Below are 14,514 nucleotides of genomic sequence, written 5' to 3' on the forward strand. Positions count from 1 at the left end.
GTTTTATTTGCAGCGTAACGATCGGTACAATAGTATAAATACAATGCCAGTACATTACTGTACGTACTGAGATAGTTACGAGCCAGGTACTTAGATTCCAGTGACATTTTGATAAATCATTATTCGTTATTTACATAGTCAAAAGTAATACATAAACATTACATTCTAGTACATAATTATATTGAACGAGTCAGCGGTTTAAATTCGAGTAGCTTGTGAATTTTATTTATTATTACAGTCATAATATAATATGATACTATGGGAAAGGATTATTAGACTAATTTTCCATTGCGATACCGTATTTCATATCGCCAATCAATCTGCTGATCCAGCTAAACAGTAAACTTGTCTACCGTTATATGAGTCGCTGAGAAATTATTATTGCGGTCGAATAATTTGATACATTAAAACTAGATATTACATCGCTAATATACTGACAGCTACAGTCCCATTGACGAAAAATATTGTGAACCCCTGGATATTTTATGAGAAAATTCGCTCATTCGTTGTCGATCAAGAATACAAGTCAACAAGTAGCAGTGATTTAATAGAAAAATAAAATATTTTAGATTTAAGCACAGTTTAACTGTGTCAATATTTGGTGTATAAATTTCGTGAAATAGAATCAGTGCCAAGATATTTTCTGAATTATTTCAGGAGGTATTTAAAAATCCAGATGACTGACTGTCAACTTGCTTCGGTGAGCTAAATAAAAGATAATAATATTGCTCGTGTTAATATATTCTTTTCAAGAGATTCATCGTTCACTTTGTGGTAATTCATAATTATTTATGACATGCAGTGACGTCCCTAGACAAAATGCCGCCCCTTTTTATCATCCGTGCTCGTGTCGTTTCTGGTCACCAAGGACGTCTAATGGCAACGGAAGTAAACTAGACATCGCAAACCCGATAAAAAAATACTGTCCTGTTCAACCTTTCATGTTAATTGATACATTTTGTTTCCAACCAGTGAGCTGATTTTTTTAATGGAAAGATATTTTCGTTATTACTAAGTTTTGGTACCTATTTCAATATATTCCAAACGATTCTCCTCGATTTGCCACCCTTCGAGTAACTGCCACCCCAAGCGTCGCTCAATTTGTCTACACCCACGGGCATGGCCCCCACAAGGGGGGGGGGGGGGCTGACAGGGCTCTAACGTGGGGGCCCGGGCGTGGCGAGTCGACCAGATAAGTGAGATCACAAATTTTCTTGAATATGTGGATGTGGGGGCCCTGCCCACAGGACGTCACTGTGGGCGAGCAATAACTGTTCTAAACGTAACTGTTGAAAACAAATCGTTCCGACGAAAACAATAAACATGATTTGTATAATAATAATTCCACGGTGTTTTTGTTATTAATTTTAAACAGTGTCTTGAAGTGAAAATAACTTTAAGTGAAATCTCTTCCTAGCTTATTAATATTGTGTATGCTCAAAATAAACTCCAGGCCAACGCATTTTTCGCTCTATAGCGTTGTCACACCGGAATAAAGCCGGTAAGAATAAACCTACAAGGATTAAAAATAGAATAATAAAATGTTTAATTACCACTTTTTTTATTAGCTCGCATTGTTGTTTGTCCGGTACAGATTTTTTCCTGTGCAGTACAAATTTTTTCGGTACAGTTCGGTTATGAGGAATACAGCGGAAAACACGTTTTGAAAATACCCGATATACTGGATTATTTGTTAGGTTAACATAACCTCACCTAACCTAACCCAAACTAACAAATAATCCAGTATATCGGGTATTTTCAAAATGTGTTTTCCGCTGTATTCCTCATAACAGAACTCTACTATTTTTTCTTGTCTGTCCAAGATTTTTAACTAACTTCCCGACTAGCTAGACATTTGAAACTTTTAGAATAATATATCAGAACACGACGTCAATGCATTCTTTTAATACTTTTAGCTATCTTTGAGCAGAATTGAATTCATTTTCAGTTAATTCTGTTTTGTAATTTGTTTCGGAAAAAATCCTTAAAAGTAATATTTATTACTCACTATCATTGGTTGCTAAGGGGGTCCTAGCAACTAAATTATTAATATATACGTGCGTTATTATGGAAATCAGTATTCTATATTTATTCAGTATTTCTATCAAGTACAATAAAAAGTTTATATTAATACATATAATTGTCAAGTTTATATTATGATTCAACAGAAAATTTAAAAACGTGGTATATAAAAAGTTCTTTTTATCTTGTAATCATTTTTAGTGCGCTCATTGTGAAGTGAGAAGAAAGTGTTGCAATAATACAAAAAAAAAACAATATTATCATTTTGTCATTAATCAGTGTTGGTAGTGAAAAGTTTCCTCATCAGTTGGAAAATTGGCGCTGCAGTCGGGATAATATTTTCAAGAAAGGAACATTTGAAAGAGGTTTGTCATTTTTGCATTATTATTTTTAATTTATAATATTTATGGCCATATAATAAATAATTTTAGATTAAATTTACAGTGAAGCAGGGTGACTTTGTGCTACTAACCAATATAATATTATATTATTACCAGCTATTTTACGCCATGTAGTTAAAATGGTGTAAAATTCTTCTGGCAGTATAGGCGATTCATTTAGGTGTTGGTATCGTTACTTTCAAATGACACTAACACCGTTCCAAATAATTGATTTCGTCGTGTGCAATGCCAGAAGAATCTATTAGTCCTGGACATATCTAATGGGTCGTATCTTGAGTCATGAAAATATAAAACGTATGTCCATTCGGTAAATTGTAATATACCTACTAAGATTTCATTGGGTATTGGAGGGGAAGAATTAACCATTCTTATTTTTATTTCCATATACAGTTTAATCAACAAGATATTTTAAATTAACCATGAGGAACTCCACGTGACCTCATCGTATCACATCACCCACAGCCTACGACATGAGTAAGAGCAAGAGTATATTATGTAAATCCCTGCGCTTTAAACTGAGGCGTAGTTTTCTCTTACAGTCAAGCAGTAGGCTCTTTGAATAGTATCTAGTTTTAGAACAGAACTATATCGACGGTCCCCAGAAAAACCGATATAAGTCTGAAATCTAAAATGTTCAGGAGAGTAAAAATATTACAAGTCTGACAGTTTGAAATGCATTTTATAAAATGAGTATTTTTTAACAACGTTTTTATTAGCTCGTATTCTTATTTGTCCGGTGGTTGTTTATCCGGTACAAATCTTGCAATCGATTTTTAACTAACTTCCCGACTAGCTAAACATTTGAAACTTTTAGAATATATCAGAACACCTGCCAATGCATTCTTTTAATACTTTAGCCATCTTTAATTAGAATTGAATTTATTTTCAGTTAATTCTGTTTTGTATGAAAAGTTATTTCGGAAGAAATCCGTAATCCAATCCACTATTATTGGTTGCTAAGTGGGTGGTCATAGCAACTAAATTATTAATATATTCGTGTGTTAATATGGAAATCAATATGAAATGTCAAAATGACATTTCAGTATTCTTTCTATCAAGTAATTTTTTTTTGATCGTTCAAGCTAGTCAAGTCGAGTTTATATGATTCAACAGAAAATTTAAAAACGTTGTATATAAAAAGTTCTTTTTTATCTTGTAATTATTATTGATGTTTTAACTTATACTACTTATACTGTTATAACAGATACTACAGCTGATAGAACCTTGTTTTACGTCGCGTTTGTTTTACTCTATACGATTTATTAAGAGTAAAGTTATAATATTCTTTTGTAGAAGAACCTTTATAACGCATTGCTTAATACGAAATGGTACAACGTATCTATAAAATAACAGCAAAGAGTAGGGAAACAATTTGTTGACACCAGTGGCGAAGGGTAGAGGTAAGCTTTTGACAGTGACGTCTCTAGGCAGTACCAAAATGCCGCCACATTTTTTTTATGCTTACAGTACTTTTTATCATCCTTTCATGACTCAAATATCTAAGAAATTTGTTGTATGGATACATTACTATCAATAGGTATATTATACCAATAAATCTAATTTAAATGCTTTATCTACTTCAATAGACAATATTGCGAGTCTACGGTTTCAGATATGTACATTTAAAAATACGCCTAACAACTTCCAAAACTCGCAAGTAACTAGCAAACATATTTGGATAAATTTTAAATTATGTAAGTATGTACCTACCAATAATACAAATATTATTTTAAAATCTGCACGTGTCATTGCTGTTCACCAAGGACGTGACGTCCAAGAACAACGGAAGTAAACAAGACATTGCGAACCCGACAAAAAAATAAAGTCATGTTAAAACTTTTATAGTAATTAATACATTTTGTTTGCAACCAGTGAGCTGAATTTTTTAATGGAAATATATTTCCGTTATTACTAAGTTTAGGTAGCTATTTATATATATAAATAATGATTATCCTCGATTTGCCGCCTTTCGGGTAACTGGCGCCCCCAAGCGACGCTCAATCTGCCTACCCCCACTGGACGTCACTGGCTTTTGAGATCCGACAGAAATAGTGCACACTAAACTTTCTTAGTCATACGTATTTATTATCATTGAACTGTTACGTCCCCAAAAAGCGGAGTAGTTTAAGTAAGATAGTTAATCACTTCCACTAGTACTTTTAGGTTTCGTAATATACGAATTTAAATAGTCTTTATACTTGTAAGGTATTATTTGCTATTTTATTATTATTATACAGAGGACTATGAAATAGGACTCTGTTAAAGTCTCTTTTGTTTTGTCAGGAATAGCGAAAGAGGGCGGAAATAATCACAGGAGATATCAAATTGAAAGATAAGAACTTCTGATAGATGTTCGATTTATTAAACGGTGAAGAATTACAGTAATACAGATTTATTACAACTGACAGAAAGCCAGCTTACAATGTGTGAGGTACAATGGTCGACAGGGAACTAACAAATTAATTACGTGTGCATTCGTTCATATAGAAAATGAATAATGTTCTAGATGCTTCCAATTATCAAACACAAATAACATATTTTATTGTTTTGTGGTTTTCTGGAATTAATTAGAATAAATGAATCAATATTTAAATTGACAATATTATTGATATCAGAGGATGCTATTGTTATCAGCGGAAGTTGCGGTTTCTCTAATTAGAATCAATCTCTTATCTATGTATCGATCTAATACATAACAGAACGAAGACTACAATATGAAGACACTGTTGGTTAGTTTTTAAAAATCCATTAAACCCTGCCTAACCAAACCATAATAGTTTTGGTATGTTATTGGCGATTCGCCAAAAATAGTACACACCTTTTCAGTCATACTTATTTGTTTTAGTTGAATTATGAATATATATATTATATATTACAGATAGTACTTATTGGCTAGTTTTAAAGACCAAACTATATTAAATAAAAATATACCATTAAACTACACATAATTTTCGATATTTTATTTATTTATTGAAGAATACAAAACATTGTGGACATAACAAATCTAAATTCAAGACGTACACAACATGAGATTTACATTATAAGTCAAACATTGCCCTCACAAGAGAGAAGAAGAGAATATAGAAATATATATATATAATAATAATAATAAAAAAAATCAAAATATACTCAAGTACAATTTAATCAAATATATTTTTTGAAAACAAAAACATACAACACTCGCTAATGGTGCCTGATAACGGTTCCAATCCAGAATAAATCATAGCTGCGACCACGTAGATAATTCACAGGCGCATGTAAATTCAAATTCATTAAGACACCATGATTGGAAACCATCCCTCGCGATAACAGGCAAAAGTGTTTCAAGAGCAGAAGAGACCTGCGAGATTCAAGAGAGTGAAAAGTAAACATACCTTGTAGAAAGGCAGTCAGAAAATAATCATTTGACGAATTATCGAAAGGAAAATAGTTAAATGTCTTAAAATAAAGACATCGAAGAAATTTCTTCTGGAGGCGTTCTAAAATAAGCTTATAGGAAACCTCATAAGGATACCAGATAATCGATCCATATTCAAGAATGCTACGCACTAATGAGACGTAGAGTGTACGTAATACATTTGGATTCTTGAATGGTTTGGATTGTCGCATGATGAATCCTAGAAGCTTACTCGCACGTAAAGCCGTAGTGAGTGTGAGTGAGTGATGTGAGTGAAAAGATAATGAAAAATGAAAAATTATCCCAAGATCTTTCGCCTCAAATTGACGCTTTAATGAACTTTTTGACATAATATAATTATATTTAATCGGGGTTCTTGACCTAGAAAAAGTAATACAAAAACATTTGTCAGTATTAAACTCTAATTTATTTTTTATTGACCAAATTTCAAGTGAACAGAGATTTCGCTGTAATTGCAACAGTCCAACTCATTGCGAATTGGTGCATATAATTTATTTCAAATCATCTGCAAAAAGTAAAAAATCTACTCCATCCATGGCTTTAACTTTATAGATATATGCATAGTGTTTGACTATTGTTTATTGTTGTTTGGTTGCGCAGGGTAATTGAATTTTAAAAACCTAACCTAACCTACACAATCTATAAATTTTAGTTTTTGTTTCTTAGTCTTTGTCTCAGGTTTGTATAATTTTCCCGCAATCCAGGGATTTTTATTTTTTACAACGTTTTTATTAGCTCGTATTCTTGTTTGTCCGGTGGTTGTTTATCCAGTACAAATCTTGCAATCGATTTTTAACTAACTTTCCGACTAGCTAGACATTTGAAACTTATAGAATGTCAATGCATTATTATAATACTTTTAGCCATCTTTAAGCAGAATTGAATTCATTTTCAGTTAATTCTGTTTTGTATGGAAAGTTATTTCAGAAAAATCCGTAAAAAGTAAAAGACTATTATTGTTTGCTAAGTGGGTGCTCCTAGCAACTAAATTGTTAATATATACGTGCGTTACTATGGAAATCAAAATGACATCTCAGTATTCTATATTTCGTTTGTTTTTTATTTACTTCATATCAAGTACAAGTTTGAGCATATTGAGCATAATAATTTAACAGAAAATTTAAAAACGTTGTATATAAAAAGTTCTTTTTATCTTGTAATTATCCAATATCAGGATAAGGGGAAAATTTGGTGCGGTATTGCAACCCCTTGTGAAACATATTATTTCGCCCGCCCTCTTACCGCGAAGAAGGGGCTTTGTGTAACTTGTAAGGCTTTGATTTTAAACCTTAATGGCTTCTTTGCGTGACTATGACAGATATGTGAAAAAAATATATGATAATGTAATAATTACATACGTCAGAGCTTATTTTTTATTATGTTAATCTTACGCAGTGACGTCCCGTAGGGGTAGGCATATTGAGCGTCGCTTGGGGGCGGCAGTTACTCGAAGAGCGGCAAATCGAGGAAAATCATTTGGAATATAATAAAGAAATAGGTAACTAAACTTAGTAATAACGAAAATATCTTTCCATTAAAAAATCAACTCACTGGTTTTGTCGGGTTGGCGATATCTAGTTTACTTCCGTTGCCCTTCGACGTCCTTGATGACTAGAAACGACATGTACAGATTTGTGAATAATTAGTATCACATTCTGTTAGTAATGTAGCCATACAACACATTTCTTAGATATTTGACTCATGAAAGGATGATAAAAATAATTTGTAAAAAAATGAGGCGGCATTTTGGCGCTGCCTAGGGGCGGCATTTTACCTAGGGACGTCACTGATCTTACGGTTACGGCTATCTTATGGAATAGACAGTAAAAATGCAGCCAGGCATGTAACTAGGTGGAGGTAGGCTGTTAAGGTCCGCCGTAAATAGTGCACACTAAGCTTTGTCAGTCATACATATTTGTTTTCATTGAAATAAGACTACAATAATTTACAGATGGTGTTGGTTAGTTTTTAAAAATCAATTAAACCCTGCCTAAACCAAACCATAATAGTTTTGGTATATTTTAGGCGATACGACAAAATTGTGCACACTTTCTATTAGTATTCTTATGAAAATTCTGTGGTCTGGCACCGGTCCCCGGATTGGCGGTTGGGAAACACTGATCTAAACAACCCGTTTTTGTCGTCCAAGGTTTTTAAATATTGTAGCCCATCATCTATATTAATCGTGGTGCAAGGAATCGGCTTTCTCATACTACTGAATGAAGCAGGCGAACAATAGCCGACAACTTAAACTTAAAAAAATGCAGGGCACCACGGAGGATTTACTTTGGTCATTATAACGTCTTCTTCTTCTTCCACGGCGCTACATCCCGAGGTGGGATTTGGCCTCCTCCACAACCGCTCTCCACTCACTCCGGTCTCTCGCCACACTTCTCCAGTTACCGGGTCTTCCTATATGAAGCCAGTCCACTTCTACGGCGTCAGCCCATCTCCTTCTTGGACGGCCTCTGGGTCTCTTCCGTTGGGGTAGCCACTTCGTCATGATCCTTGGCGCTCTTACTTCAGGCATTCTCTCCACATGTCCCGCCCATCGTAGTCTTTGGGACTTACAGTATCTTATGAATGTTTGCTGTTCAACCAGCTCTTCCAACTCGTGGTTCATTTTTATTCTGTAGTTCCCATTTTCCAACGTGGGTCCAAAGATTTTGCGGAGTATTTTGCCCTCGAAGACAGCTAATTTGTTTTCCTCGTTTTGAGTTAAGCACCAAGTCTCACAGCCATAAGTGACCACTGGCCTTATAATTGTTTTATAAATTAGAAGTTTACTTCTTCGGCCTAGAATTTTCAACCCCACCAGTCGCTTGCAGGCATGCCAGCCCAGCATTCCCGGAGATAAGGCGGATTTTTATCTCCTCTGCTGTCTTATTTTGGGTATTTAGGCTGGATCCGAAATACGTGAACTTGTCCACCCCTTTATATGCATGCTAACGTACCCATATAATTAATAGTGTTAACGTGGAAATTTCGCCGCAAATTGATAACCAGCCGCCCTTACCATATGTTTTCACCATATTTTCATATAACCTGCCGCCCCTAGATATTATTGTTGTCAGGGTTTCGATTATGGTACATATTTCAACTGCCTCCCTTATCAACCGCGAAATCTACCCTTTATCCAACCCAGTATATTTATTTCGAAGTTAAACTCGGGGCCCGCACGGAACGTGGAACTGTTAATTCAAAAAGAAATCGATTCCTTTTAACTTAGGCAATCATTAGCGAATTTAATCTCAAAGTTTCGAGTTTCCCGCCATTATTTAAATCCTTGCCATTGCGAAAAAATTATAAAAATATCCCTTTAGCGGAGGCGACAAAAGTTCCGGGAAATTCCGCACGTAATTTGGAAGTTTAAAGGTCAAAGTTACGCGACGTGAAGTTTGTGTCATGAAAAATGTGACGTCTGCGACATGAGACTGGAATGTGTAGGTGCTGCCACGAAATCCATAAATGAGGGACGTGATAATAGGCATGTCGTAAACCTGTGTATTTTTTGTTACTCTGAGAAGCTGGGAATCCTACGAAATCGACGCTAACCAGGGCTCGAAATGGAACGGAACGCACTGGAGCGCCGTTCCGGCTCGTGAAATTTGTAAAATTATCGCTCCGTCTCGTGAAAAAAATATGTTGACCGTCTGAGCTTGATAGGCCGAATAGAAAATCTGACACACTTATTTTTATAAAATACACATACGATTTGATGGCTATGTAAATATCTTCAGAAAATTTGTCGAGCGCTCCGGTTCGTAAACTTTTCCATTTCGAGCGCTGACGCTAACCATATTTTTAGCAAACAGACACATTATTCGGTACAGCCCTACAAACTTATCTAAAGAACGGTCAAAAATGGAACTACGAACTACCATATGGACGCCATTTTGAAAACGTCATTCTAATGTCAGATTCTGTCCAGTTGCGAGTATTGATTGGGGAGTTTTCGACAGTGGCTCCCCATCCATTCTTTAGATAAGTTTATAGGTCTGTACCAGAGCGTTGGAGTAGTGGAGCAATGGGGTTTTACATGGAGCAGGAGCGGAGTCGGAGCACCGAAAATTTGTATTGCTCCACTGCTCCGGATGTTTTTTTATTATTAAATTTTCGTCCTAAATCGAATGAAAAATATTATAATTGACACTTTGCAACACTGGAATTATTCGAAATACGATAACACTGCCGAGTGGTGAATAACCTCACTTTTTTGACAGAAGAGGCAGATAATGGAAGACGATTAGCTGTCGGTTTTGTCAAATATAATTAATAATGAAAAGGGAGAATAACAAACCTTATTTCAAAACACTTATTTTTAACATTTGTATAAGTACATATAACACATATTAAAACTTTTTACCCAGAGCGGAGCTGGAGCAAGTATTAGGTCCCGGAGCGGAGCAACTAAAAAAAGGGTCCGCTCCAACCAATGGCTCCAACCCTCTGGTCTGTACACAGTGTTAGAAAGCTGAAGTATACGTTCCCTACTAGACGTGTCACTACTAAGTGGGCATGTATACATTCCTACCACAGAACAGATTAATAAATACAATTCCGATAGGCTATTCCCCAATACACTACATTTTGACGCAGGGTTTTGAATGTGTGAGTGTCCTATGAAAATGAACCATGCATTATCGACGTGGAATAGAGTGTTTCAACTTTCAATACACCAATATTAAATGAGCGTTAATGCATATACCGACAGCAGTTGTCAGTATTCGACGTATGACGTATTCTTGACACGTGTTTAAGTTTATCCTGTATTCTTCCACACCCGTGAAGTATTTCAGTTCCCATTATTTCTGAGTTCCCTGAGTCCTACCTATGTTTAAAATGTTTTTATACAAACGATCTTTATCTTATAGGTACCTATGCAAATGTATGTATCTACTTTACTGACAAACATGTACGTGTGACCATATTAGGAGTTGTTTTACTGTTTCATCGGAAGTCGCGATGCGTGGTCTTTTGAAATTTTGTTTTGATTAAAGCGCCCAAATTTGTACGAAATGAACTATCCAATTAATTTGATAGCAACATTGGAAAGTGTGAACTGGCCATGAGAATCGGTACTTTCACTCAATTAGATGTAATGATCTGTTCTGACTGGTTAGTTCATTCGAGTCATTAGGTATTTGATTCAGTTGGTATTGTGCAATGACATATTAAATGGACAACTCACTTCATATCGGCGCGCACGAGAAATTGTGCATGAAAGTCATTCACAGATGTATAGGTAGACGTCTCGTGACCATATGACGTATCCATTTCCATTATGCGATACAAGCTTCGAGAATTTATAGTAATATAACCATTATTGTAATGGTGTATTAGTGTCATTACTCATTACGTTAGAAACAGATTCTAGGTTACTTACGACTTCTCGGAGATTAGACGCATGTGAGCCCAGCGCATCACAGGCGTCTGTCCAATGGTTTCTGTCATTCAATTGCATTGAATAAACATTCATCAATATCTTAAAATGGCATTTTATCAATAATATATCCCACCTTTCTTGGAGTGCTTGGTAGATTTTTTTTTACAATTTTTAACTAGGCACATTGGCATTTTGTAACACAACAATAACGGCGGAGTCGAAACCTGACAGTCAGAAATTTTGTAAGGGCAGACCCAGCGGTGTCGCCAGACCGCTTGCAAGCAGAATGTTCATTTGAGCGTAGGATACCGATATTAAAATATGAATTTCGCCATCCGGCAGACCCGACACAAAGTGAGTGTCATTTTATTTTCCAGATGCTTCGTCCAAATTAATGTCATTGGTATTGTGCAATAGAATTTTAACAAGCAAGTCTGTTTTTTTTAATCTCCATGATTCATGACGTCTCACTATTCTCAATGAATCATGAAAACTTACTTATGATGTCATGACACTGTTGCATTCGCATAAAAGCTGGTGACTATTTCACGGGCAGTCTTTGTCTCTTGACTATTAATTAAATATAGCTTTTTAGCAAAGACGTCGTGACACATTTGTGTAGACCGTAGTAGAAGGTGGTGCATGACTGATTAACGGCCACGCTCTGACATGTTTTAATCAATTGTACACTAACGTCGCATGTCCAGTGACATTAAAAAAAATTATATACGTTTAAAAACTATTGTACAATAATTTGTATGCAGTCATCTGTATATTGAACATATATAATTTTCAAAACACTCCCATTGCCAAACCATTGCGACTAAATTTCAATTGACCATGGCAGTCGTAGCATAGTGGTAATGCACAGGGCGCAATACCCAAGAGACGCAGGTTCGATTCCTGCCGGGTGTATTACTTCTTTCAAAAAAGATTTTCTTATTGGCTATATTTTCTCATGAGTGTTTTCAAAATTATGTATGTTCAATAATTAGAATGGTACATTCTTAAAATCTCGTGAATTATTCGTTGAATAAAAGAAATAATTAATTATCTGTATTTTTTTTTTTGAATTATTAGTAACCATGTCCTTGCTTTTTCGTACAAGGTGGTTGTTAGTAATTTTGAACAATCACAAACACCCAGGCTTTGAGAAAAACACATAAATGTTTTTGTCATAAATTATCTGTATATTGGTTCGCACTAGACTGCGAAAATTATAACTTAAAGTGTCATGGCCGTCCTCGTGGCGCTGCGATATATTATGAAAGGATTACCAGATTAGAAGACTATTTTTCCCCTACATTGTTTCAGAATATGCTACCTACCTACAATGACCCAGACGCAATATTTTTCTAATCTGTCGGGATATTTTTAGTTATATGGTAACACTGAAATGTCAAAGAATATCTACCTGTCATTGCAGTGACTCTATCATCGACCTTATTTATTGAGCTCATTTTGTTTTTTTTCTTCTTCGCAGTAGGTTATAACACAACTTATAATCCTCCTGCAGATCTATTCTATACACAAGACTGCTTTCGGCCGCTATCTAGGGTAGGTTTCTTTCGAAGTATTAGCACTTATTGCAACAATTACAATAAGTTAGTTGTAATTGTTACAATAAGTGCTATGTTTTAACAGCACCTCTCTTGGCTATGCTTTTAGAGCGAGATAGACAGTTTTGACTGTTTAGAAGGCTAACTTATTGTAATTGTTACAATAAGTGCTAATACTTCGATACAAACCTACCCTAGATAGCTGACATAGCGGCTGAAAGCTGTCTTGTGTATAGAATAGATGCGTTGCTACCATATTTGAACACTTTTTGCATTATTAACACGTTTAAACGCTAAACTTGCGGCACGCAAGAATAATAAACGTCAAATCGCACCGTGTACAGTGTAAAACCAAGGTATCTGCAAATTTTTCAATTTCGAGATTAAATGCAAAACAATTGCAAAAGTTGTGAACTTGATTATGTAAATGTGAAGTAACTGAAAGAACATGCAATATATAATGTAGATAGAAACCAAATATTATGGTTTATTTTAAGAAACTCTATTTCTCCCAACAAAACGAAGACTTCAAACCAATGACATTATTAATGGACGACGCACTCAATACAATAGCTAGCAAGTAAATTCGCATGTATAGGTAGCGTGTCACATGTCACGCAATTTCCATTATGCGATATCACGCATCGGGAATTTATAGCAATATGACCTTTATTATAATGGCGCTAGAGCAGTGTTTCTAATGTCAATGTTCATTTGAGCGAACCCGTTCGAACCGAACCATTCGGCAGACCCAACAAAAAGCATCAGGAATTTATAGCAATATCACCTTTATTGTAATGGCGTTAGAACAGATTATGCCATTCGGCAGACCCGACAATAATGTGAGTGTCATTTTTTTCCCCAGATGATTCGTCCATATTAATGTCATTGCTTCAAACCCTAATATATCAAAAATATGTCTTTTGCAGATGCCTTGGTTTTACACTCACGGTGTGAAATGATCGCATGGCGAGGAGAAAGAAATGGAAAGGGCTAGGGAGGATTGTAGCTCTCGAAACGGCCACGCTTCTTGTTATACTTGCCGCTGTCTAAGCATTAGTATTCTGATTCTAATGTTATTTTAAATCATTTTTTTTTGTTTATTTTTGCATTGAGTAAGTAGGTGATGTGACATAAATATTATATGCTTATAAAACTTTGCCAAGAAATACGTCTTTATGACTTACTTTCTCATGCCAATTATTTGATGAAGTCGTCGATGTATTAATGTAAATTCAGAGTGATATTTATTTATTCATTACTAGAGATTAGAGGTGAGTTGGAAATACTGTCACCAGTTTGTGTACTCAAGTTTCGGATGAAACTACCCATACTCAGTATGTGTGGCCCAATAAACTTATTCCAAAAAACTTGTGATGATATCATCGCGAGTCGCTGTTCTATGCACTCGCCAGTTGGTAGACTTTCAACACTATTGACATTAAATGCGCACAAACGAAATAGCACTTGAATATAGGTATATTTTAATTTATTAGTCGATTGCGTTTGAATGTATGAATAATAATAGGTCATAAATTTTGTTTCGCAGCACAGTGGTGAGATGACGCACAGGCTTAGGCTTGATATATACCGCTCAAAACATGTTTAAAATTTAAAAAAATCACTGTTATTCATTTTTGTTAACAATAATATTGTAACCTAACAGAAAAACAACTCATAAATTTAAAATTTTATAATAAATGGGACTTTTCGACAAGCGGAGCTCAG

General features: G+C 35.1%; 1 protein-coding gene across 6 annotated transcripts in view; it reads left to right on the forward strand.

Moving 5' to 3' along the window:
* LOC147069285 (uncharacterized) overlaps positions 1-14,514 on the forward strand; it is a 115,658-nt gene that overhangs the window by 22,800 nt on the left and 78,344 nt on the right. For 3 of the 6 annotated variants that reach the window (XM_085950915.1, XM_085950911.1, XM_085950916.1), the window contains exon 2: positions 2,224-2,387. The gene's annotated coding sequence lies outside the window, so the exon portion shown is untranslated. Of the gene's footprint in view, positions 1-2,148; positions 2,388-14,514 lie in introns of all 6 variants that reach the window. The other 3 variants (XM_085950913.1, XM_085950917.1, XM_085950914.1) reach the window with 2 other exon arrangements.

Source organism: Rhyacophila brunnea, unplaced genomic scaffold, assembly GCF_057557595.1.
Source record: "Rhyacophila brunnea isolate RB1 unplaced genomic scaffold, BYU_Rbru_1.0 scaffold_24, whole genome shotgun sequence".
Taxonomy (NCBI): domain Eukaryota; kingdom Metazoa; phylum Arthropoda; class Insecta; order Trichoptera; family Rhyacophilidae; genus Rhyacophila; species Rhyacophila brunnea.